General features: G+C 40.1%; 1 protein-coding gene across 1 annotated transcript in view; it reads left to right on the top strand.

Annotated features, from left to right (window-relative positions):
- The first annotated feature begins 18,005 nt into the window (after nt 1-18,005).
- MFSD6 (major facilitator superfamily domain containing 6) overlaps nt 18,006-27,649 on the top strand; it is an 86,653-nt gene continuing 77,009 nt past the window's right edge. The window contains exons 1-2 of the mRNA XM_025404961.1: nt 18,006-18,152; nt 24,917-25,038. The gene's annotated coding sequence lies outside the window, so the exon portion shown is untranslated. The remainder of the gene's footprint in view (nt 18,153-24,916; nt 25,039-27,649) is intronic.

Genomic DNA, 27,649 nt, shown 5'->3' on the forward strand with positions numbered 1-27,649 from the left:
GCATTTTTAATTGTTTCAGCCTTTTATGTTGAGATATATTTTAAAATATCATGCAGTAAAAACATCAAATTTGCTATTTGTACAAGTCAGTGAGTATACAAATATGTTTCCTTATTGTTAACTTAAACCTGCAATTATTAAGATATTGTTTTACCTACACAGCTCCTCCTGAATTATATAAGTCTATTATCATATAGCAAAATATCCAGTTTGAAGAAGGATCACTTAAGTTTAAATTAACTCAGTAAATTCCCAGACAACCAAATGGTAAGATGAATCAAGTCACAGCTTACGGCATATAGAACATTGTTCTATGTGATTTCCTGAATGGAAAAGAAACCAGTGTATTATGGTGAATCAATAGGAAATGGTGACACTCTGGATATCACAGCAATAGGTTCTCCAGAAAGAAATAATAATAAATACATTTTAGTTTATTGCTAATATAACACTTTGCGAGGGATACAGAACTAGAAAATGTCTAGAGAAAGTGACCAGATACTGAAGATTTTCTTGTTATTCCAAATGGTGTCATTTCCCCCCATCCTACACCTACAGTGTTTGCTTTAAAATAATATTTAGGAAATACTGAATTCCATATATTAATCTTGTGCCTTGCTATATTATAGAAATCTATTAATTTTAATAATTTTTCAGTTTGGTTGTCCTGAATGTTCTAGGTATACAATCAAATAGCACAAATAATTTTGTTTCTTCCTTCCCTACATGTATAATCCATATTTTATTTTCTTTGCATTGGCTAGAAGTTCTGGAAGAATGTGGAGGATGAGTTTAAGTAGGTACAGTTTTCTGACTCCTTAACATGCAACAATTATCCTTAGTAATGAGAGTTTGTCATGAAAAATAAACAGTAACTTTATCTAGCAAGGAAGGAAAAATTCCTAATCTGCTGTATGATATCTTGGGTCCTTTGGTAGCATTCAACATGTGGCACTCCTACTGGACAGAGGTTTTTTTTTTAGAGTCAGCATCTTGCTGTGTCACCAGGCTGAAGTGCAATGGCATGATCATGGCTCACTGCAACTTCAAACCCCTGGGCTCAAGCAATCCTCCCACCTCAGCCTCCCAAGTCACTGGGACTACAGGTGTCAGCTTCCTCCCCTGGCATGGGTGGAGTTGTGCTTGGCTTATAAAAAAGATATGGTCCAGTTAGTAGTGACAAGGAGAAAATGGGATGATTTTACTCAAACAAAACATGAGTCAAGCCCCCTGCCAGCTGTACTGAATTACAATTGACATACCATAAACTGCACATAAAGTATACAATTTGATAGTTTTACCCCTGAAACCATCACCACAATCAAGGTAAGGAACATATCTATGATGCTCTAAAATTTCCTTATGCTCTTTCGTAATTTTTCTCTTTCCCCTCCCTACTCTACCCCGAACTCCATTCCCGGGGAACTACTGATCTGTTTTCTGTTTCTAGCTTGCATTTTCTAGAGTTTTACAAATGGAATTATACCAGACTCTTTTTTTGGAGTGTAGTGGTGTCTGGCTTCTTTCACTGATGATAACTATTTTTATATTCATCTGTGTGTGTTTGTATATTCATTACTGTACTCATCAGTAGTTTGTTCTTTTTATTTCTGAGTAGTATTCCACTGTATGAATATACAATTTGCTTATCCATTCACATGTTGGTGGACATTTGGCTTGTTTGTAGTTTTTGGTTATTACAAATAAAGCTGCTATGTACATTCATATACATCTTCATGTGAACATATGCCTTCATTTCTCTTGGGGATATACCTGGGAGTAGACTAGCTGGGGTAGATTTATGATAAACTTTTCAAGAAACTGCCAAATTCTTTTCCAAAGTGGTAGAATCACCAGCTTGGTCTGAGGTTCCATTTCTTCCACATTCTCTTCATCGTTTGGTATGCTGCCTTTTACTTACCTATTTATTTATTCACCTATTCTACTTCATATGTACTGGTATCTCATTGTGGTTTTGATATGTGTTTCCCTAATGTAGGTTTCTCACCTTTATCACTATTGACATTTTGGACCAAACAAGTCTTTGTGGGGAGGGGCTGCCCTGTGCATTGTAGGAAGTTTAACAGCATCCCCAGCTTCTACTCACTACATGCTATTAGGCTGATGCAAAAGTAATTGCAGTTTTTGCCATTTAAAAGTACCCACTCCCCAGTTGTGACAATCAAAAATGTCTCCAGACACTGCCAAATGTATCTGGGGTATAGGGGCAAAATTGTGCCCAGTTTAAAATACTGCTCTAATGATCACTGATAATGAACAACTTTTCATGTGCTTATTTGCCATCAATATGTTTTCTTTGGTGAAGTGTCTTTTTATTGCTAAGCAGTATTCTACTGTATGAATATACAATTTGCCTATCCATTCACATGTTGGTGGACATTTGGCTTGTTTCCAGTTTTTGGCTATTACAAATAAAGTTGCTATGTACAATCAGATATGTCTTCATGTGAATTTGAAAAACTTTTGTTCATTTTTAAACAAAATAATAAAATTTGTTGTTTGTCTTATTACTATTGAGTTGTGAGAGTTCTTACATATGCTACATAAAAGTCATTTGTTGGATGCATGTTTAAAATTAATTTCTCCCTTTTTGTGCCTTGCCTTTTCATTTTTATAACACTATTTTGAAAAGCAAACATTTTTAATATTGATGAAGTCCAATGTACTGATTATTTTCTTTTCATAGTTATGTTTTTACATCCTATTTAAGAAAGCTTGATGAAGGTAACAAGTTTTCCCCTATGTTTTCTTCTGGGAATTCGATGGTTTCAGCTATTGTATTTAGGTCTATAATTTTTTTGCACATTTTTTTTATATAGGGGTCTTGCTGTGTTGCCCAGGTTGGTCTCAAATTGCTGGGCTCAAGCAATCCTCCCAGCTTAGCCTCCCATGTAGCTGGGATTACAAGCGCATGTCACTGCCCCAGCCTTCAGTTAATTTTCATATATGGCATGAAGTAAAATTGAGCTTTACTTTTTAAATAAGAATATCCATTTGTCCCAGCACTTATGTTGAAAACATTATCTTTCTCTATTGAATTGCATTGGTAGCTCTGTTGAAAATCAATTGATATATGTGTAAGTCTATATCTGGACTCCCTGTTCTATTCCATTGATCTCTCTGATTGTCTTTATACTAATATTACAGTATCTTGATTACTGTAGGTTATAATAAGTTTTGAATTTGGACAGTGTATGTCCTCCAACTTTGACCTTTTTCAAAGTTTCTTTGAATATTCTAGAACATTTGAATTCCTTTTATCTTTTTTTTTTTTTTTTTTTTTTTTTGTCAGGATCTCGCTCTGTCACCCAGGCTGGAGTGCAGTACAGCAATCATAGCTCACTGCAGCCTCAACTTCCCAGGTTCAAGCAATCTTCCTACCTCAGTTTCCAGAGTAGCTGGAACTACAGGTGCATGCTACCATGCGCAGCTAATTTTTAAATTTTTTGTGGAGACAGGGTCTCCCTGTGTTGCCCAGGCTGGTCTCAAACTCCTAGACTTCAGCAGTCCTTCTGCCTCAGCCTCCTAAAGTGCTGGGATTACAAGTGTAAGCCACCACACCCAGCTGACCCTTTGAATTTCTATGTACATTTTAGCATCAGCTTGTCAGTCTCTACAAAAAGCTTGCTGGGATTTTCACTGGGATTATGTTTAATCTGTAAATTGGCAAATAAATGGCACACCTGTAATCCCAGTACTTTGGGAGGCCGAGGTGGGTGGATCACGAGGTCAGGAGTTCGAGACTAGCCTGGCCAACATGGTGAAACCCCGTCTCTACTAAAAATACAAAAATTAGCCAGACATGGTGGTATGTGCCTGTAGTCCCAACTACTCAGGAGTCTGAGGCAGAAGAATCATTTGAACCTGGCAGGCGGAGGTTATAGTGAGCCAAGATTGCGCCACTGCACTTGAGCCTGGGAGACACAGTGAGACTCCGTCTCAAAAAAAAAAAAAAAAAAAAAAAAAAAAAAAAAAGGAAAAAAAGAAAAGAAATGGCATTTTAAATAATATTTAGGCTTCTAATCTGGTAATATAATGAATCATTTCAATTTATTTAGGTTTTCTTTAATTTCTTTCAACTATAGTTTTTAGTGTACAGGTATTTTTGATACCACGTAAAATATGCTTTATAAATTTAAATTCGTGTTGTTTTTTGTCTATACAGAAAAGTACACTTGATTTTTAAATCGAATTCTGTGTCTTGCAAACTTGATACTCTCACTTATTAGGTCTATTTGTTCTACAAACTTTTTTGTGGATTGTTGAGGATTTGCCACATATAATAAACATATAATAATAAACATATTATCTATGAATAAAGCTTTACTTTCTCCTTTTCATGTAGATGCTATTTATTTTTGCCTCATCACATTAAATAGAATCTCTAGCTCAATTTTGAAGAGACACTGGATTTTTATCAAATGCTCATTCTATAGTACTGAGATGATAATATGATATTATCTTTTTGTTTTGTTAATATGGTAAATTACATTGATTTTTGAAGCTTCCATTCATGAGATAAACCCAGTGGATCATGATGTGTTATGCTTTTAAATATATTGCTGGATTCAACTTTGCTATAATTTGATTAAGAATTTTTACATCCATGTGAGAGCTATTGGCCCTGATGGGTTTTCTGATACTATCTTTGTCTGATTTTGCAATCAGGGTAATGAATTCATAAACTCATTAAATTCATAAACTTCACAAGTTAAGTTGGGAAGAGTTTCCTTTTCTATAATTTTCTGGAAGTATTTATTCAGAAGTGGTATTATTTATAGTTAAATGTTTGGTAGAATTTAATAAAGCCATCTAGGCTTAGAGATTTCTTTGTGGAAGAGTTTTAAACTGCATATTCAATTTCTTTAATAGATATGTGCATATTTCTATTATGTTATCTATTTCTTGTTGAGGTAGTTTTGATAGTCTGTGTCTTTGAAGGAATTTGTGTGCTACATCTAAATTGACAAATGTATTAGCTTAAAATTGTTCATATTTTCTTATTATCCTTGTAATGATATCTTCTCTCCCATTTTTTTGTATTAGTAATTTGTATATTCTCTCTTTATCCCCTATCCACTCTGGTTAGACACTTACCAATTTTATTGATCTTTTCAAAGAACCAGCCTTGAATTTTATTGATGTGACAAACATCTTTTATATATGACACCAAAACCATAACCCATAAAATTAAAAAATAATGTTAAGTTGAACTTTATAATAATTAAACAACTGTGCTCTGCCAAAGAGAATGAAAAGACGTGCGATGAACTTGGAGTAACATCTGCAAATCACATACCTGGTAGAGGACTTGTATCCAGAATATGTAAACAGCCTTCAAAACTCACCAATAAGAATATAAACAACACCATAAAAAATGGGCAAATGATCTGAACAGACACTTTACTAAAGAAGAGATACTTGTCAAATGATGCATGTAAAGATGTTCAACATCTTTAGTCATTAGGGAAAGGCAAATTAAAAGCATAGTGACATACCACTGTACACCTATTAGAAAGACTAAACTCAAAACACTGCAAACAACAAGTATTGGTAAAGATGCAGAGGAACTGATATTGCCATGTATTGCATGTGGGAATGAAAAATATTACAGCTACCTTGAAAACTGGCTGTTTGTTACAAACTTAAACAAATACTTACCATGTGCCCCAGCAGTCCCACTCTCAGGTATTTGCTCAAGTGAATTGGAAACTTTTGTTCACACAAAACCTATATGCAGATGTTTACAGAAGGATTTTAACAATAACCAATAACTGTAAATAACCCATATATCCTCAACCAGTGAATGGATAAAAAAATTGTTCTGTATATACAATGGAATACTGCTCAAGGAATAAAAAGGAATAAACTACTGTTTCATACAATATTAATAAACCTTAAACAGATATTGCTAAGTGAAAGAAGCCAGACCTGAGAGGCTATATTTTATATGATTCCATTTATAGTGGACTCTCGAACAACACAGGTTTGAATTGTGTGGGTCCATTTACATGCAAATTTTCCTCCCCCTCTGCCACTCCTGAGAAAACATATTAACCCTTCCTCTTCCTCCTCTTCCTCAACCTACACAACACTGGAATCAATCACATCTCCAGAGAACCTTGGTTCTTTTTATTAGAAACAAACTAAATGTGCTCATTGTAACTGAGGTATCACTGCTTCTAGATCCATTCAGTGAACAGAGGAGAAAATTTGTGTATATACTAACTCATTAAGAGATAGTGCATTTTCACAATCCATGGAACAATACACCAACCAGCATCACTGAATTGTACTGTATGCAAATAAAAAGTAGGAGATGAAATGCAGAACTTTGGCAAGTGAATCTAATTGCATTACAGATGAATCCAATTACATTACACATGAATGACTACATTGGAAGGTTAAGAAAGGAGCTGAGCTAAGTAACTTTGGAGAACAGTGTTTTGACTGGCTATTATAAAGCTAAAAAAAATTTATTCCAAAACACAGTACTGTAGTTGGCAAATTTGTTTCACACAGAGGTATTGGTGAACGACTCTGAAACTACTTCATGTGTATACTAGGTTTGAACAAATACTTATTCTGCAGACAATGCAAGCCAGGCTTCTCACTGATAGACAATAGTTATAAATAATCATAGAGGGAATGTAAGAATAAACTCTATGATTCTGGACTGGAGTTGGAGGTATTAGCATGAACTCATGTTTTGTTTTGTTTTTAATTATATATAGTTAGGGAGGTACAGAAATAAATATTGATATGTATGTATAAATGAGTTAGTACATACACAAATTTTCTCCCCTGTTCACTGAATGGATCTAGAAGCAGTGATACCTCAGTTATAATGAGCACATTTAGTTCATTTCTAATAAAAAGAACCAAGGTTCTCTGGAGATGTGATTGATTCCAGTGTTGTTGCAGGGCATCTTGTGATGTCAACACTCCTTAAAAATATAAATAAATAGGCATGTGAAAAAGACACAGACATAAACAAAATGTGGTATATACATATAATGAATATTATCAGCCTTAAAGAATTTAACTCTGACCGTGCTACAACATGGATGAGCCTTGAAGACATACTGAATGAAATAGGCCAGACACAAAAGGACAAATACTGTGCGATTCCACTTACATGAGGTACCTAAGGTAATCTTGAGACAAAGTAGAATGGTGGTTGCCAAGGGCTTGGGGGAAGAAGCAATAGGAAGTTGCTGTTTAATGAACACAGAGATCCAGTCTGGGAAGATGAAAAGGTTCTAGGGATGGAATGTGGTGATTTTTGTGCAACAGTGTGAATATACTTAGTGTTATTGAGCTATATCTTAAAAATTGCTAACATGGGCTGGGTGTGGTGGCTCATGCCTATAATCCCAGCACTTTGGGAGGCTGAGGCGGGCAGAACAAGAGGTCAGGAGATCGATACCATCCTGGCTAACGCAGTGAAACCCCGTCTCTACTAAAAATACAGAAAAAGGAGCTGGGCGTGGTGGTGGGCACCTGTAGTCTCAGCTACTCGGGAGGCTGAGGCAGGAGAATGCCATGAACCCATGAGGCGGAGCTTGCAGTAGAGCCGAGATCACACCACTGCACTCCAGTCTGGGCCACAGAATGAGACTCCATCTCAAAAAAAAAAGAAAAAAAATTGCTAACATGATAAATTTTATGTTATGTGTATTTTACCAAAATTTTAAAAACAGTTTTACAATGTAAGTCATATGAAGACTAATTTGCAAAGACATTTTGATAAAATCCACAGCAAAATTATCCTGTTTGTAAGTTTAAAATTCTGCTGAAATTAAAAAACTAGACTCAAATTCCATCCTGAGAGAACAAAAAGGGGAGTAACTAACCTGAGTCACCATGGCAAAAGCTGGAATAATTTAAGCAAGAAAATAAAAGTAATAGATTTTAAGTCAAAGAATAAAATAAGTATTCATGACTTCATACAAATATCAAGTATTGAATAAGTAAATAAATAGAGAAAAGGGAAAAAGTTTTCTGTACAAAAGAATTTCAATTAACAAATATAAAAGGAATGAAGAAAACACAAAATCTCAATTAGAATACCACAGTAATGTTAGCTGCAGGCAAGAACAATCAAAGAATGCTAAAATTAATAAATAAAAATTTAAGGAGTAATAGCATATTTGCAGAACATCGAAAGTGTCTCCTCCTAAATATTGTTGATTATAAAGGGAAAGATAGTGACTGGTCTTTGTCTGTTTCAACTGCCCATAACAAAACACCTGAGACCCAGGTAATTTGTAAATAATACAGATGTATTTCTCACAGTTTTGGAGGCTGGAAAGTCCAAGATTAAGGTACGAGCATTTGGTGTCTGGCGAGGACCGCTCTCTGCTTCCAAGATGGTGTTTTGTTGCTGCATTTTCTGGAGGGGGCAAGTGCTGCATCCTCACATGGCAGAAGGGAGGGAAGGACAGAAAGGGATGGAACAAATGAACTTGCCCCCTGAGCCCTTTTATAAGGCGCTAATTCCATCCATGAGGGTGGAACCTTCATGGCTTAAGCACCCGCTGAAGGCGCCACCTCTAAAGACTGTTGTATTAGGGATTAAATTTCAACATGAATTTTAGAAGGGACAAAAACATTCAAACCATAACAGTGACTTTACAGTAAAGAAACTTAGTACACAAAACTTCAGTGAGGGGATTAAGATTCACATTGCAGGTAATGGAATATATGATGAGTGTGCTTTTGACATGATCTGAGAAGGGCACATTATCTTTGTGACATTCTTCCCAAAAATATGTGGCCCTGATCTAACCATGAGAAAAAATCAGTTAACCTAAATTGAGAGTCATTCTACAAGCTACCTGACCAGCATCCTTTAAAAGTATCAAGGTCATGAAAGACAAGGAAAGATTGAGGAGCTGTCACAGATGGAGGGAGACTAAAAGGACATAAATGTTAAGTGGAATCCTGAATTAGATCCTGGAACAGAAAAAGGATATTGGTAGAAAGACTGGGTGAAATCCAAATAGGGTTTGAATTGGGGTTTTGCTAGGGTATTGGTAGCAATGTTAATTTCTTAGATGCGATGCTTGTTCTATGGTAGAATGCTAACACTGGAGAAAGCTGGATGAGAGATGTGTGGAAATTCTATGTACTGTCCTTGTAAATTCTCTAATGAATGCTAAAATTAATGAATAAAAATTTATTTTTATTAATAAAATTAATAAGCATAAATTATTTAAAAATATTTTTTTAAAAAAAGAAAAAAATACTGACAATATAAGGTGAGGGCAAGTATGTGAAACAAGAGAACTGTCAACAAGAGTATAAATTCTTGCAAACACCTTGGAAATTGTTCGATATTAACTAACAAAGGTGAAAACCTGCATATCCTATAGCTTAGCTATTACACTTCTAGGCATATACAATAGAAATTCATACCTATGTGTACCAAAGACAAGCACAAGGATGTTCACAGCAGTGTTATTTGTAAATGCCAATGAATGGAAATAATCCAAATATCCATCAACGAGAGAATAAAAGAAAATAAAGTGAAATGTTTGTATACTGAAAATGAAATAACTACACACAGCAATAAAATTTTGAGCAAAAGAAATTGTAGTAGGCCATTCTCGCATTGCTATAAAGATACCTGAGGCTAAGCATGTGGCCCCTGCCTGTAATCCCAGCACTCTGGGAGACTGAGGTGGTAATATCCCTCGAGCCCAGGACAACAGCAACATAGTGAAACTTTGTCTCTGAAAAAAAAAAAAAAAAAAAGACTGGGCACGGTGGCTCATGCCTGTTATCCCAGCACTTTGGGAGGCCGAGGCGGGTGGATTGCCTGGGGTCAGGAGTTCAAGCCCAGCCTGGTTAACATGCTGAAACCCCATTTCTACAAAAAATACAAAAAATTAGCGGGGCGTGGTGGTGTGCACCTGTAATCCCAGCTACTCAGGTGGCTGAGGCAGGAGAATCGCTTCAACACAGGAAGCAGAGGTTGCAGTGAGCTGAGATCACGCCATTGCACTCCAGCTTGGGCAACAAGAGTGAAACTCCCTCTCAAAAAAAAATTACCCAGCATGGTGGTGCACTTGTAGTCCCAGCTACATTGGAGGCTGAGGTATGTGGATCATGTGAGCCTGGGAGGTTAAAGCAGCAGTGAGCCATGATTGCACCACTGCACTCCAGCCTGGGTGACAGAGCAAGACCTTGTCTCAAACAATAATTTAAAAAATAATAAAAGAAAAGAAAAGCAATTCTGGAGACTGAGTGATTTATAAAGAAAAGAGGTTTAATTGGCTCACAGTTCTGAAGGCTGTAGAGGGAACATGGTGCCAGCATCTGCTCAGCTCCTGGTAAGACCTCAGGAAGTTTACAGTCATGGTGAAAGGCAAAAGGGGAGCCCCAGTATCACATGGTGAGAGCAGGAACAAGGGGAGGGTGGAGGGTGGAGGTGCCATATATATTTAAACAACCAGATCTTTTTTTTTTTCCAGGCTGGAGTACAGTGGCACGTTCTTGGCTCACTGCAACCTCCACCTCCCAGGTTCAAATGATTCTCCTGTCTCAGCCTCCCCAGTAGCTGGGACTACAGGCATGTGCCACCATGCACAACTAATTTTTGTGCTTTTAGTAGAGATGGTGTTTCACCATGTTGGCCAGGCTGGTCTTGAATTCCTTACCTCATGATCCGCCTGCCTCGGCCTCCCAAAGTGCTGGGATTACACCATGCCCAGCCAACAACCAGATTTTGAGAGAACTCAGTATCACAAGGACAGCACCAAGTCATGAGTAATCCACCCCCATGACCCAAACATCTCCCAATGGCCCCACCTTCCACACTGGGGATTACATTTCAACATGAGATTTGGGTGGGGACATCTAAACTATACCAGAAATCATACACAGTGCTAGGTGCAGTGGCTAGGTGCGGTGGCTCACACCTGTAATCCCAGTACTGTGGAAGGCCAAGGCAGGAGACTTGTTTGAGCTCAGGAGTTCAAGACCAGTCTGGGCAATATAGCAAGACCCTGTCTCTAATTTTAAAAAAAGGAAGAAACCAAACACAAAAGATTTTATACTCTTCGATTCCACTTATATAAAGTTCAAAAACAGGCAAAACTACTCTGTGGGGTTAGAAATCAGAATGATGGTTACCTTTGGGGAGAAAGAAAGAGGTAGTAATTTGTAAAAGTCACAAGGGGACCTTTTGGAGTGCTAGTAATGTTCAGTGTTTTGCAATTAGTGGTGATTACACAGTTTTTATTATATTTATTGTAACTCAATTGTACTCATGATCTGTGTGTACTTTATTGTATGTATGTTATACTCTACTAAAAAGTTTTAAAAAATTAAAATATAATTTAATTGTTTTTTTTTAACCACATAACTGAGACACATTTGAAGTGCCTTGCTTACTATTACATAGGTGCAAGGTTGGAAACAGGGGAGCCACTATGGAGACAGTTGCATTAGGTCCTGATTTGGAGTGGTGTGTGTAGGGACAGGGTAGGTGAAACAGCAATGCTGAGAGGATGCAATGGGCAGAACTTAGTGTTTGATTGAAGATTTTGGACTATCTGCTTTAAGCCATAGGGACCAAATGGATTTTTCTTAGGGGAGGAGGAACGTGGTGGAAGAGATATTTTTGAAAAGTTAATCTGTTTACCACTCATAGCATATGTTGCCTACTATTATAATTATGTTAATTATAACTGATCTATTTGTAGACACGTCCCTGTTAGTAAATCACAAGCCTCTTGATGGAAGGACCTGATTTTATGCTTCTATCTCCAGGGCCTAACTGTCTCACTAAAGTAGATTTATTGCCATTTAAGTCCATAAATCGAAGACAATAAACACCACATAATGTGGAACTGGACTGGGATTGAACAAGAAAAAAAATCTTAGAAAGTAAATGAAGGAAACGATGTTAAAATATGTATTACTAATTTTTATAACTCTTATTAAACCATATATAGAAAGATTCTTGATTAACCTAGTGAAAAATAGCTATGTCAAAACAATAGCCAGCCTCATACTCAGTGGCAAAGCAATAGAGATATTTGTAGTAAAGAAAGTAGTAAGAAAGGGAACAATTATTGATTATCACCAATATTTACTATTATTTTATCAATGTAGTAAGATTTTAAATATAGATGTAAATATTGGAAAGGAGACTAAAGTATCATTGTTTATAGTTTAATGTGATCACCCCCCTGGAAAACTCAAGAGAATTAAGCAAGAAAGATACCAGAATAAAAGATTTAAATAAATTAGCCTTCTTTCCTTCTATTTACATAACTCATCTTTTTGGTCTAGTGAAAATCCCTCTTCCTTCATAAGCCAATGCTGAGGAGGGAGGGTGGGAGAGGGAGCTAAAAAGAACTCACCTTATCACTATTGTCACCATTGGATTTATCCATTTATTATCATCCATCCATTCATTCAATTAATAATTTATAACTCTCCCTCCATGCCCCTTCCATGTCCTCCCCCCAAGGTAATTAATGTCAAGAGTAGGGTGTTTATCCTTCCTTGCCTTTCTCTATGCTCTACAAGCATATTCCAACAGTAAGGCGCTATGATACAGTTACAATGGTATATCAGGGCTGCTGGTTGCACCCAGTGTCTGTTCCCTTCTTTCACAGTCATAGAATTTTTATCTGTGTACACAGCTACTGAGTTAAAGACTATATTTCTCAGTTTTCCTTGCAGATAGATATGGTCATATGAGCAAGTTCTGCTACTGGAATTTAAACGAGTAATATGTACAATTTCTGGTCATGTTCTTTTTCTTTCCTTTTTTTTTTTTTTTTTTTTTTTTTTTTGAGAAGGAGTTTCACTCTTGTTGCCAAGGCTGGAGTGCAGTGGTGCGATCTCAGCTCATTGCAACCTCCGCCTGCTGGGTTCAAGCGATTCTCCTGCCTCAGCCTCCCAAGTAGATGGGATTACAGGCACCCACCACTACGCTCGGCTAATTTTTTGTATTTTTAGTAGAGATGGGTTTTCACCATGTTGGCCAGGCTGGTCTTGATCTCCTGACCTCAGGTGATCCACCCGTCTTGGCCTCCCAAAGTGCTGGGATTACAAGCATAAGCCACTGCACCTGGCCCATGTTCTTAAAAGGAAGGAAAATGCCTTTCCCTTCCCCAATGGCTGGAATGTGCACATGACAGTAAGAGTTGGGGCAGCCATGTTGGGTTTTGATGACCGAGCAACAAGATCAAAAGAGCGTAAATCTTGAATCCCAACACCATGGGCTCACTTATTTACCTAAACTTTTTTATTTTATTGTATGATTTTTTAAGTTCCAGGGAACATGTGCAGGTGTGTTACATATGTTTACCTAAACTTTTATATGAGGGAAAATTATACTTTAAAAAAAAATTTAAACCACTGTATATGAGCTGTTCCAATGGACTACTGTCTATGCTAAATAATACAAATATCGAACAACACAGAGTTTCTCCCTGTCCCTTTTTTTTTTTTTTTTTTTTTTTTTTTTTGAGTCAGAGTCTCGCTCTGTCACCCAGGCTGGAGTGCAGTGGCGCGATCTCAGCTCACTGCAAGCTCCGCCTCCCGGGTTCACGCCATTCTCCTGCCTCAGCCTCCCAAGTAGCTGGGACCACAGGCGCCCGCCACCATGCCCGGCTAATTTTTTGTATTTTTAGTAGAGATGGGGTTTCACCGTGTTAGCCAAGATGGTCTCAATCTCCTGACCTCATGATCTGCCCACCTCGGCCTCCCAAAGTGCTGGGATTACAGGCGTGAGCCACCGCACCCGGCCTCCCCCTGTCTTTAAGGAGCTTACAATCTAGCATAGAAATTAAACAAATGATTACAATAGTATATGGTAGATGCCATGATAGAGAAGGCACATGGTAAATGAAGCCACCGAGGGGCGATAAAGCCAGTCTGTGGAGGACATCATGCTTTATCTAGGATATGGACGAGCGAGAGAGTGCAAACCACTTACCCCTGCTTGAAACAACTCTTATATAGTCTTCGGTGACAACATCCTCCTAAGTTGCCTCCTACTTCTGACTGATCCTTCCTGGTTTCCCCTCCTATACCAACTGGTAAATGTTGGCCCTTCTCTGGACTCTCTGAGTCTATTCTCTTCCCGAGTCATCCCCTTCAGTCTAATGACTGTAAATAGTACCTCAATACTGATGACTGCCAAATCCAGCCCTTTCTTCTGGGCTGTGGACTCAAGTTTAATTGCCTGCTTCACAGCTCCACCTGCAAGGCTCACAGGCATCTCAAACTCACTGAGTCAAATGTGAACTCTTTCTTCCTTTTTCCATTCCAACCTGTTTCTCCCACAGTCTCCTCCCTCTCAGTAAAGGTTTTCACAATCTTCCCCAGTTGCTCAAGCCAGAAACCTGTGAGTCATTCTTAGCACCTCCTTTCCCTTGTCTCCCACATGCAACATATCACCAAGTATGCTCATATACTTCCCCAAACTCTCAAATCCATCTGTTTCTCCCCATCCCTGCCACTACCACTGTGGTCTATGCCGTTGTTAACCTTTCTCCTTGCTACTGGTTACAGTTACTTTTTTTTCTTTTTTTCTCTTGAGACAGGGTCTCACTCTGTCACCCAGGTTGGAGTACAGTGGTGTAACCATGGCCCACTGCTAAGGTTGGGAGATTGACCTCTCGGGTTCTGTCAATCTTCCTACCTTAGCCTCCCTAGTAGCTGGGACTATAGGCATGCCACCACACCTGGCTAATTTTTGTACTTTTTAAGAGATGAGGTTTTTGCCACGTTGCCCAGGTTAGTCTCAAATTCCCGGGCTCAAGTGATTTGCCCATCTTGGCCTCCTAAAGTGTTGGGATTACAGCCATGAGCCACTACGCCCAGCACCAAAAGAATCTTTACAAACACCTTACCATGTAATTTCTTTGCTGTCTCATAGGATTGTGCAACACCATGAGGCACCCTTCACATTGTATTGTACCTCCTAGCTGTGCTACCAGCCAACCTTGCTCCTCTCCTAAAACATAGTGAGACTCCACCTGTACAAAAAAAATTAAAACTTGGGTGGGTGTGGTGGTATGCACCTGTAGTCCCAGCTATCTGGGAGGCTGAAGTGTGAGGATACCTTGAGCCTAGGAGTTTGAGGTTACAGTAAGCTATGATCACACCACTGTACTCCAGCCTGAGTGACAGAGCAAGATCCTGTCAAAAAGAAAAGAAAGGAAAATAAAATAAAATAAAATAAAATATTACTTTGGTGGCAAAGTGGTAAGTTGATTGGATGAGAGAACATTTTGAGGCAGAGAGACCAGAGAAATGGTTGCCATAAGCAAAGGAGAGATAACAGAGATTAGGATAGCACAGGGATGGAGAGAAGAGGACAGGTGCTAGAGATATTTGAAAAGGTGGAATCCAGAGTTTGGCATCTGACTGGGTGTCATAGACAGAGTCATGGCCCACTGTAGATGTCCATGTCTCAATCCCAGGAACCTGTGAATATGCTTCCTGGCAAAATGGACTTTGCTGATGGGATTAAGATTCTTGAAAGGAGGAGATTATCCTGGATCATGAAGGTGAACCCAATGTAATGAGGGTCAGAATCAGAAAACGTAATGCGAGGATTGTGGCTGAGGTTAGGGTGGTATGCTTTGAAGATGGAGGAAGGGTCCATGAGCCAAAGAATGTGAGCAGCCCCTAGAAGTGGGAAAAAGGTCAAAGACATGGATTCTTCTCTACAGCCTACAGAAAGAATACAGCCCTGTAATCACCTTGGTTTTAGTTCACTAAAACCCATTTTGGACTCTTGACCTCCAGAATTGTAAGATAATAATAAATGTGTGTTTTAATCCACAAAGTTTATGATAACTGGTTACAGCAGCAATAGGTAACTAATACAACGGGCATGGGTATAAGGGTGAAAGGAGCATTGAAAAAAAGGGCCTTATACAACTGGGTGGATGGCTGTTTGGGACCCCAGAGTCTGGGAACCCAGAAGCAAGAGTGAGTGGGGGCCAGGCGCAGTGGCTCACACCTGTAATCCCAGCACTTTGGGAGGCTGAAGCGGGCAGACCATTTGAGGTCAGGAGTTTGAGACCAGCCTGGCCAAAATGGTGAGACCCCATCTCTACTAAAAACACAAAAATTAGCTAGGCATGGTGGCACGTGCCTGTAATCCCAGCTACTCAGGAGGCTGAGGTAGGAGAATCACTTGAACCCAGGAGGCAGAGGTTGCAATGAGCTGAGATCGTGCCACTGCAATCCAGCCTGGGCCACAGAGTGAGACTCCATCTCAAAAAAAAAAAAAAAAAAAAAGCGAGTAGGAACATTGATGTGGTACTTAGTGAGGTTGGGGTACCTGTGACACATCCCACCGGACAACTGGCCTTACGGATCTGGCCCTCAGGAGAGAAGCTGACCCCAAGAGAAGGCTTTTGAAAGCATCCTCAAATATTCTGAGATTGAAGCCAAGGAGTGAGAGCATTCGCAGAAACAAAACAAAACAAAACAGAATCAGAAGAAAGGAAAGCCTGGAACAAAACCCACGGAAAACTGAAACTCAAGTAGAGCAAAGGGTAGTTGGAGAGGAAGAGGAAAACCCAAGACTTGTGGGTCACAGAATGCAGAGGAGGGGAGAGTTTCAAGGAGGAAAAAATCTAACACTTGTGGGACACCAAAAGAAGAGAAGGGAAGAGTTTCAAGGAGGGGACCTGTGTCTCATGTTCCTGACAGGAGAAAGAAATGCCTGGAGAAAGAAATGATCGGCACCATGTCAATCAATATCTATGTGAATATTGAAAGTGGATTTAGCATGAGGCTATTGCAGTTGAAGCTTCAGGGACCCTTCATAAGCTCAGGGAGGGGCCCTAGAAACTTCGTATTTGTAATTGTTTTACTCCTCCTAAAGAGGGACTCAAAATTTGGAAACTTCAGGGCCTATCAAATTCTTATCAGTATGATTTCATGGTTAAGAGCTTAAAGCCTGGAGATAAAGGAAGCCTGTTTTCCCTTTCGCTGTTTAGTAACTTTGGACGGGTCACATTAACTTTCAGCCTCGGCTTTCCTCAGTTGTAAAATGGGAATAACGTTTCCTATACTTATAGGGTTATAAGGCTCAAATAGTACCTACACAGTGCCCCATACATAATCGACGTTTAGAAGCGTTAGCTACCATCGTCACTCTTGTCGTTGCCACAACAAGACCATAAACTCCTTAAGAACACGAGTGGTATCCCCCAAAGTCCATCACAGGCACACAGACATACTTGCCAAGTGAATACTCCACTCTCCCTCCACTCTCTGCGTGTTTAACTAGAAATACAATTTTAATTATATTCTTAGTGCGACACACACGGTTGGCTTTTCAGCAAGGTGCCAGTAGCACCTTCCTGAAAAAGGGCGCATTCGTCTCAGTGTTACCCCTTCTTGGTGAGCCCCGAAACTCACAGATCGTTTGTCTTCCTCACCCCGCCGGCTCCTCCTTCCCGGGTCAACCAGGGACAGACGCGGAGATAACGCACTGACCACGTTAGCATTGTGTGTGCCACTTAAAAGGTGCTCAAAGAATAAGGGATGTTAGTACATTTTCCCCCACCTTTCCTGGCCGGTACTCATTGCCTGGGGGCTCAGCGGGAGCCACGTGGGGGCGGGGGGGTGGAGAGTGGGGAAGGGATGGAGCCTCGCCCAGTGCTTTCGCCTCCTCAGCGAGCTCCCCCGGCCGGGCTGGGTTCAGGAGTCCCTCGGGGCCGCCGGGGCGGGCTGGAGGCCGAGAGCGCGCGGTCGACGCATCCGCCGCCGCCGCCGCCGCCGCAGGAGGCGGAGCGCTGCACCTGGCGGCCGGTCCTCGGCGCCCGGCCCTGAAACGGGTCCAGCCGGTAGTGAGCAGCGGCGACTGTGAGGCCCGGGCCGGGGAGGAGGAGGAGCCGCAGCGGGAGAGAAGGTCGCGCCGGCGGGAGCGCTGGGCCCTCTGCCTCCGTGGCCCCACCCGGTCCGCATCCCTCGCCGCGCCCCGCCCAGCCCGCCGCAGCCCCCAAGGAGCGCGCGAGCAGCCCGGGATGGTGCGCGCTGCCCCGACAGCCGCCTCCCCGGGGCCCCGAGCCACCGCCCCGCGCTCGGGGGACAGGGTTCCCCGCGCCCCGCGCAGCTGAGCGCTGCCGCCGCCGCAGCAGGTGAGTCGGGCCCGGAGTGCGGAGAAGGGGCTCGCAGACCCGCCCTGGCCTCCCCCGCCCCGGACGGGCCCAGCCGGAGGGCAGGGAGGCACCTCAGCCGCGCTCCACCTGCTGCCGGGAAAGGGGCTTCGTGGCCGGGGCTCGGAGACGAGCGTGCGCCGCTGTCTCTGCTCCGGGCCTCGCTCACCCGCCGCTCCCTCCCTCCCTCCCCCGGCTTCCGTGTCGGGTGTCATCTTTGTGGGGTGCTGGGGGAGGCTGCCGCCTGCGCCCCCAGCGTGCCGGGTGCTGGCAGCACTTCCGCAAACGTAATTGGAGTCGGGAAAACAAAGGCGCTGCCCAGGGAGCCCTCGCCGGGCGCCCGCAGCTGCTGCCGCGGGTGGGGACGGGGGGACGGGGGGACGGGGGGGCGGGGGGGCGGGGGGGCGCAGATGCCCGGGTCCTCCTCCACCCAGGCCGACCTGCGCCTTCGCTGTAAACATCCCTGGGAGAAAGGAGGAGGTGAGAACCTCCACACAGCCCCAGTGACAAGGACGTGGCCAGTTGTGTGGCAGGAGGAGGAAATTGACAACGTCTGCCCTCCCAGGTGAATAAATACAGGAAAAAAAAAACCTCTCCCCTGCCTGCCACCATCCTAGCAGACATCCCCCTCTTCGTGCTTTACTTCCACTTGGTCTAACAGGTCTCTGGAGCCCTTTTGAGATACTACTGGGGGTTGCTAGTCTTTCTGAGTCATATTTATTGCCCATAGAGCAATTTTCCTGCAAATTTAGGTAAGATGGCAGAAAATTACAAACGCAACTTTCCCCCTCATTAATCCCATCCCCACAGGGACAGACAGGTGGGTTAATTACCCTTATGCATTCGCAACCACCGACGTTTCTTTTCATCCAAAAAGATTGAATAAGCACCTCACAGAACTACTGGAACACATACCTTGCTTATTAGTGTGCAAAAGACTTAAAGAGTTGAAGTTGTAATCTCAACTGGTATCTGAATAGCTGTGTGTCCTTGGGCATGTCACATCTTCCTGTTTTCTCACATGGAAAAGAGGATGGTTGGATAGTATAGTGGCCAAAATTTCCCCTAATCCTTCTAGAAGTGCATGGTTTTCTAGAAATCTAACCTCTTAAGTATAGATAAATGTGAAGGGTAGGTGGACATACAGTTGACTAAAATATGTAATAAAAGGAGATGTGTACTTGGTAGGTCCTTTCCCCAAGTCGTGGGCACTAGCCAGCTAAAAGTGTATGCATCTGTTTTAGCCTTGTTAAGTGAAAGAGGATAGGATCCTCTTCTTTGGGAAGCATGGCTTTTGATACGTCAAGCTGCTAGCAGAGGTGGAGGATATTGTCAGTTATTTAGTCGTAGTCAGATGGCTTATATTTATCACAAGGTGTAAGTAAAATTTAGGATTGCTTAGGGGAAGGATGGGACATTGTTAATGAGCCCAATGCTCTGGGGAAATAGGAGGAGAGAGCATCCCTTCAATAATGCATTAAAGCTACTAAGTAGTTGTGTGTCCTTTATGTTTACAGCAGTTTATTTCTAAGGCACTTTCCATGTCTATACAAATATAAAAGCATGAAGGCAAATAAAACACAAAGACAAAAACCAGAGTTCACAGGTATTTTGTGGTGTTGAAAGTATGGGATCACCAATTCCATCATATATGGTGTCTGGATTATTAACAGTATTAAGGCATTTTTTAAGTACTTATTATGTTCAAGACACCATCTTAAACATTTATTTATAAATCTCTATAAGATAAGTATTTCCCCTAGTTCTGTGCATGACAAAAGGGAAGCTTAGAAGGGTTAAGCAACTTACACAAACCGCATAATCAGTAAGAGGTAGAGTTAGATTTGACCTCATGTTTCTGACTCCAAAGCCCAGGAAATTTCCACATGGTGTCCCTCACTAATCAGAACCCATTAAGTCTCTCCACCTATGCAGATGCCTTCCTTAGCTTCTTGCCCTTGAAAATTAACTTCATTTCAATGTACATGTATTACTTATGTTAACATTTAGCCATGTAGGGTAATTTATGTATTTATTATGTATGTATATTAATGTGTGTATGTTTACCATTTTGTCCTCACCAGTTACAGATTGAAGGCAATATGAAGCTGACAGGTTTTTTTTTTGTTTTACTTCCTTTGACAGTAAATCTTAATTTGGCAATCTCATTGTAGGGAAAGGAAGAAATGCAATAAATGTGTGTCTGCTAGCTATTTTGTACATTGGCTGAAAAATCAAGATGCTGTATATTAAATGAAAAAAATGGCCAGGCAACGTGGCTCATGCCTGTAATCCCAGCATTTTGGGAGGCCGAGGCAGGTGGATCACAAAGTCAGGAGTTCAAGACCAGCCTGGCCAAGATGGTGAAACCCCATCTCTACTAAAAATACAAAAATTAGCTGGGTGTGGTGGTAGGCACCTGGAATCCCAGCTACTTGGGAGGCTGAGGCAGAGAATTGCTTGAACCAGGGAGACGGAGGTTGCAGTGACCCGAGATCACACCACTGCACTCCAGCCTAGGCAACAGAGCGAGACTCTATCTCAAAAAAAGAAAGAAAGAAAAAACAAGCTTCAGAAGAAATTTATATACATTTGTTTAAACCTGCATACAGGCACACATATACCTTTTGTCCCCAAACTGTTGACAGTAGCTTTTTTTTTTTTTTTTTCAGACGGAGTCTCACTCTGTCATCAGGCTGGAGTGCAGTGGCTCGATCTCGGCCCACTGCACCCTCCTACTCCCGGGTTCAAACTATTCTCCTGCCTCAGCCTCCTGAGTAGCTGGGATTACAGGCGCATGCCACCATGATCAGCTAATTTTTGTAGTTTTAGTAGAGATGGGGTTTCATCATGTTGACCAGGATGGTCTCCATCTTCTGACCTCGTGATCCCCCCACCTAGGCTTTCCAAAGTGCTGGGATTACAGGCATGAGCCACTGCGGCCAGCCGACAGTGGCTATCTTAAGGAAGTGAGACAAGATGGAGAAAAGAGGATGTTTTTGCTTTTTACCTTATAAAGTTATGTTTGGGCTTAAAATTTTGTTTTTGGAACAAGCATGTGTTATCTTATTATATGAACTAAAAAGGAAGAAGACTAGAATTAATTGACTTTATAACAATCCAAAGTAAGATAAAATTGAATGTGCCTAAACTCTAATGTTAGGAAAGTGAAATGAGACTCAGGAGATGAAAGTGAAAGGTGGCATACTGAGAATTGGGGGGCAAAGGGTATAGAGTCTCAGGTGACTGGCTTTTCCTTTTTCTAACAGTAACTGTAGCATATTCTACAACTCCTCAGTTTTCTTCCTCAATAAGAATGCTTTGGAGCATACACAATTTATCTGCTTGATTAGGGGTGATAAGAATTTCTTTCTTCCTGGTCTTGCTAGTGATGGCTGTCTTTGGACACATGATTGTTCTGTACAGAACAATCTGGTAGAAGGTAGGAGTTGGAGAAACCAATTTACCTGCTGTGTCATCTCATGAAATTATGGTATTCTGGATGAGTTTAGGTGTAATTATTTTTAGTAACAATTTAGGAGCAGCAGGTTATCAAGTTAATCTAATCTGATGCATCCCACAGTTCTATCAAATTCTGTGTAAAATTAACTAAAACCACTGCTTAGAATCCTTAAAAATTAATAGATTTCCCTGCCCAGACTTAGAAATCCAGAGCCGTAATACATTCAGACTTTTCAGAATCAAGAAAACACATGCTTAAACTTGGTTAATTATCATTGTGGTAGTAGATAATCTTAAGAAAGAGAGAATTGTAAAAGTATTTTACAGAAGAGATATTCTCACAATTTTAGGTATTATCCAACATTTCATTTTAGGTTCTAATTATGTTTTAGGCAGAAGGAAATCTCAATCTTTTAATTTAGGAAACTTTGTTTAATAAGTTATCTTTAAAGCAGAAATCAAGTGCAGAGTCCTACCCTAGTACAAAGCCAGTTTGGGTAAAATTTGTTTCTCAAACTCAACTAACATGGCATTTCTCTGGGCACAGCATTTTTGATTACTGGGAAAAGCAAACAAACACATCTGATGTGAATTCTGTGTGGGGCAATGAAAACACCTTAATGCCTCCACCAAGAACATTCCCTTTGAGTTTATAATTCCTCCATGTTTAATTATCCAACATTAGCTATCTGATCCCATTTACTCTACTGGCATTTTTGGGGGTGAGAGGGGCTTGTGTCAGCCTGATTTGTTTTCCTGAATTCTGAATGATACATTCATTATCCAGTACTTAACCCCACTGCTGGATTCAGTAACACATGCTTTGTAGCTGTTTTTGATTGCCCACATTTGGATGATATTTATTTACTGTTTTTGCAAAATGGCATTGTCTCAAGTTGGCTGGGCAACTTTTGGAAACTACCAGTCATTTGTTCAGACAAGTGATGTTTGATTTGTTGGTGCAGAGGCCAAAACAGAAAAGCCAAACAAATAATAAATAATTACAAACATGGAACACCTAAACCTTAAGTCTATATATTAATATGTGCCTGCTATAGATACTGGTTGCTACGTTACGGCTTTAAAAAGAGCACACCCTCCCGAACCCCCACCTCTACCTCAGCACCAACAAAAACTACATCCCAATGTTGTATGTGTTCAAAGTAGCCTCTGTCTGCCTTGATCCATTATGATGTAAATCTAGCTGAGCCACGTGTTGATGACTGTGTTGAAGAGATGTGAGTGAGAGTTCTGTATTACCTTGTGACCTGGTGGTCCTGCTGCATTTTAGAATGGGAGGGGTGGGATAGAATGCAAGAGAATAGGGCAAAAATGGGAAGAAATTTAGCAGGTTTTTAAACCATGTTCAAGAGATGTGGAAAAAATTGAATTAAGGGGGCAGAGATGGCTTTCTTTGACATTCGTTGTGGAGCATGTTTTAGAATGAGAGACCAATTCAGGAAACATTTGGCAAGTACAAAACAGGAAAGTCCAACTCTGAATGACTCTGAGGAAATGTTTGGAAGCATTTTGATCTGAGACCAAGAGTGGGATGGGGGAAAGACAGGGACACTATGAATCAGCAGTGGGCAGAGGGAGCTCTGGTGGGTGGCTGTGAGGAGGATAAAAAGGAGGCACTGGTGCTGCCTGAACAAGCCCGATGTGTGGGTTAACCGTGCCAAAGGAAAGTGAGTGACGAGCCTGGACTGGTAGTTAGCAGTCTGTGTTGGTTATGTAGAGAGACCTTCCTCCACAGGCAGGTGCACTCCACTCTGCACGGGGTCTGCTCTCTCTGAGCTCCAATAAACCAATGTACCGTGAGCCCTGCTATACTGTGGGGTGAAGAGGAGAGACATGGCAGGTAGGGCCCAGGATTCCAGGACAAACTGAGCACTGGAGCAGTGGCAGGAGTGAGTCTCTATGAGTCATGCTGGGAATTCTTAACTGTTCAGGGCACTTTTAGGGACAAAGTTAAAGTAGAACATACTTGGCCTCAAGGTACACACGTTTCTGTCATGTAGAGCAAAGGAAGAAGCCACCACACAAAACACATAAAGCAGAATCATACAAAGTGACATGCATGCTGCCTGTGACTTTTAAGGAGTACTGTGTTCCTGGGGCCTATCTGGCGGGTGGAGTGGTGGGGGGAGAGAGAGCATCAGGATAAATAACAAATCATGTGGGGCTTAATACTTAGGTGCTGCAAACCACCATGGCACACGTTTGCCTATGTAACAAACCTGCATGTCCTGCACATGTATCCTGGAATATAAAATAAAGAAGTGTTCTTGATGAACATGCTCCAATTCAGCAAAGGCAAGCTTCTTTAGCTATCATAGAGTGCCTTTCTTAATTCTATTTCAAAATCATGCCTGTGCAATTGTGTTTAACTAATGAACAAATATGCCCCAATTCACATTTATAAGGGAGTTTAAATAAAAGACTTTATTATCGTTCTTTTGAATGAGTAAACATGACACATGTTTCAATTTTATTTTCTGTGTAATGAGGCTCCCTGTTAAAGGTGTGTATGTCTTTTAAGAGTGTCTCGAAGTCCTTGTGACAGTCCCTTTCAATTGTGTATACTGAGAAGCACAAGGCATTAGATGAATGATCAGACCTCAATTTAATAACTCTGTATAGTTTTTCAGGAACTCCTGGAACAAGGACATCCCAGTTGTCACTCAAATGTTTTATATTTAAAATAATTCCTTTTTAAGTGTATATTTTTAAAGTGATAAATAATAATTTTTTAAAAATCCAGCCAAGTAAAAGAAAAATATTAAATAGGTCCAAATTTTACTACTCAGAGATAATCCCTGATAACATTTTGGTATCATTTTCATCGAGTCTTTTTCTTAAATACATTTTATTTGAACCACATAGATTTACAAATATAAACTGTACTATATCTAGAGGTTTGTGTCCTGCTCTTTCATTTAACATGATGCATTTTCCCAAGTAGTTAAGTTCTATTTTCCCATCATATGGATATAAGATTTTTTTTCTCTATAGCTTGTTTACCTATTTTCACTATAACTTATTTAACTGTCCTTATTATCGATCAGTTACTTTGTTTCAGTTGTGATTATTGTGAAAACTGTTGCAATAAAAATCTTTACATTTAAGTCTTTGCTTTTCAGAAAGTTTATATTTTTACTCTCAGTAAATGACAGAGCCTGTCAATTCTCATACTCACCAGCATTGAATATTTCCATTTAAAAAATTATTGGTATGGTATATATGTTCAAGTATCTATCTTTTTTATTTTTATTTTTTTACAGACAGGGTGTCTCTCAGTTACCCAGGCCAGAGTGCAGTGGTGTGATCCTCGTTCACTGCAGCCTTGAGCTCCTGGGCTCAAGTGATTCTCCTGCCTTGGCCTCCTGAGTAGCTAGAACCACAGGTGTGAACCACCATGCCTGACTCATTATAAAAAGGTTTTCTGACATGGTATCTTGCTTAACAGCCCATGCTGGTCTTGAACTCCTGGCTTCAAGCGGTCCTGCCACCACTGTCTCCCAAAGTGCTGGGATTACAGATGTGAGCCACTGTGCTCAGCCACTTTTTTCTTTTATGGGCTAAGTAATAAACCTTTTTCTGAAAGTAATTATATCATTAGAATTGATAGCTTATGGTAATTCTCAAGTTATCAGAACCCTAATAGCAAAATAAAACAATTTTAAATTACATATATGGGAATGTACTAAGGATATAAATTATTATTTTAGACTGTAGCACATTTAGGGGATGTAAGTAAAAATAACTGATGATAGTCCAGGGCTACAGGAAAGTGTGTTATAAACCTTGAGATCTATATTCTGGTCTCAGTTGTAAACTCATAAAAGTTCTGAGAAAGAAGCACCCACACATTTCTGTTTAAACTGCCTTGTGTATAGATTGTGCTTTCTTTAACCTTCTTGACTTCCTGAGTGTCTAATAGTGTTGAAATAGCCAAGTGATAGCAGCAATCTTGAATAAGCATTTATCAAGGACCCATTATAAATATGGTATTAATATAATGCATATACTAGAACTACAACCTAATGTTATATTACTAATACCCAGAGTTGTGCTTTTGTTTCTCATTATAATTCTTATTTTTCCAGTCTTATTTTTCTGTGTTCCTAGGATTTTTAGATTTTGGACTTATAATCCTATACTAATTGTATTTACCTAAGTTCTTTTCTGAAAAGATTGTGTATTTGTGTATAAAAGAGGGATTCACATAAGTAGGTATAAAAACAAAACAAACCTTTCAAATTGAATTGTAATTTTTTCTTTTAAAAAAGTGTACCTTCGGTCTAAATTGTTTCTAAAGTATGACAAACTATAATTTATTGAGGAAATCTTTCTGTGAAACCTTAAATAACTGCTTTCAATCACCGAGCTTTTAAAAATCCTTTGTTTTATGCTATGAAAAGATAAGAAATCTGAGATTTCCCAAATTAGTTTCCTGACAAAGAAACAAATCTTGTGTATTAAAATAGTAGATAATTTTATATGGAGACAGCTTTCAAATGGTAAGTGTTAACTTGCTATGGCCTGTGATGGTGCTGATCAAGTTCGGGACTTTCTCTTTCCTCTCTTCTGCTAACGTTTTACCTGTCCTATCACTTATAAGGAATCTGAAGACACCATTTTAATGTTACAGCATTCGCAGGCTCCCACATGTCATAGCTGTGCTTTTAGGGTGTCCTATCTGAGAAAATGCATAATGATAGAAAGCTAATAAGAATTGCATTAATGTTTATTAGAGAAATAAATGTATGATGGTAGCACCAATGTACATTTGAAAATCAGTTCAATGTATGTATTTAAGTGTGACATATAGTTAGGGCTATCAGAGAACCCTGGCAATAACTCCATGGTTCTCACATGTTGGAACCATTGCCCTGGAGGAAGCCAGTGGCTGGGGATCCCAGGCATGCTGCTGTGGCTCACCGCTCTAGGGGAGTGAGTAGGTCCTGAAGCTCGGGGTGGGGGTGCCTTGGTGAGATGTGTTGCTGGCATCCCAGACTGAAAAGTAGGAAGAATTTCCCCTTAAAAAGTATGCACTCTGGGAGGTTGCAGTGTGCCAAGATTGTGCCATTGCACTCCAGCCTGGGCAATAGAGTGAGACTCTGTCTCCAAAAAAACAAAAAACAAAAGAAAGTATGTACTCTGTGACCCTCAGCTTCTTAGCACTGTTAGTTCAGTTAACCTGGGTACTCTTGCTATTTGTAATATTATTTCAATGGGGAAAGGGTTTTAAGTTTCAGTAATTGAAATACAGTGAATATGGGAAACCTTGCCTTTTCATTAATTTGGTTACCCTGAACAAACAATTTTGTTGCCCCACCTGGCTACTGATACTTGTTTAGAAATAGATGAATGTACATTACTGTCACAAAGCTTCTGTGACCCCCCTTAAATCCCTACATTGTATTCCTTCTTAACAAATAAATGCAGAGTACCAGCAGCAAATTCAATTAATTTCACTTTGTATCTTGAACATCTATGGAATTCTTTTGTTGGAGAAACAAGATATAAATATCTTTTCTAAAAAAAAATTTTTTTTCACTCTGTAATGTGAACTGTTACTTGTTCCTCCTGCTGGGCTTGTTCTAAGACAGGAAGCTTATTTGAAAGGTAGAAGGAAATGAAGTTCTGGGGCCTGCTTCAAATTTATATTATAAATTATGCTATATTGGCACAATATTTAATCAGGAGTCTAAAACTAATAAATAGGAATCTGCTTCATGATGACTAATAAGGTCTGAAGAACCTAAATTATACATTTTTAATTGGCATTTAATTATTTTCTTCCACAAAGTGAAAGTGAAAATCTAGTTGGTCTTTATTACTAAAGCCACTTTTATGGTTATAAGCTATTTCCTCCAACCCTTATGAGATCAAAATAATTTGTTCCTTTTTCACCCTGTTAGCAGGTTGAAAGTAAATGTTAGAGAGGATTTCAGGTCCTTTCTTTCAGATTTATGATGTTACAAATATAAGTAAAATGTTTCCACAGAAGA

The sequence above is a fragment of the Theropithecus gelada genome, chromosome 12, assembly GCF_003255815.1.
Source record: "Theropithecus gelada isolate Dixy chromosome 12, Tgel_1.0, whole genome shotgun sequence".
In the NCBI taxonomy this organism is placed as follows: Eukaryota; Metazoa; Chordata; class Mammalia; order Primates; family Cercopithecidae; genus Theropithecus; species Theropithecus gelada.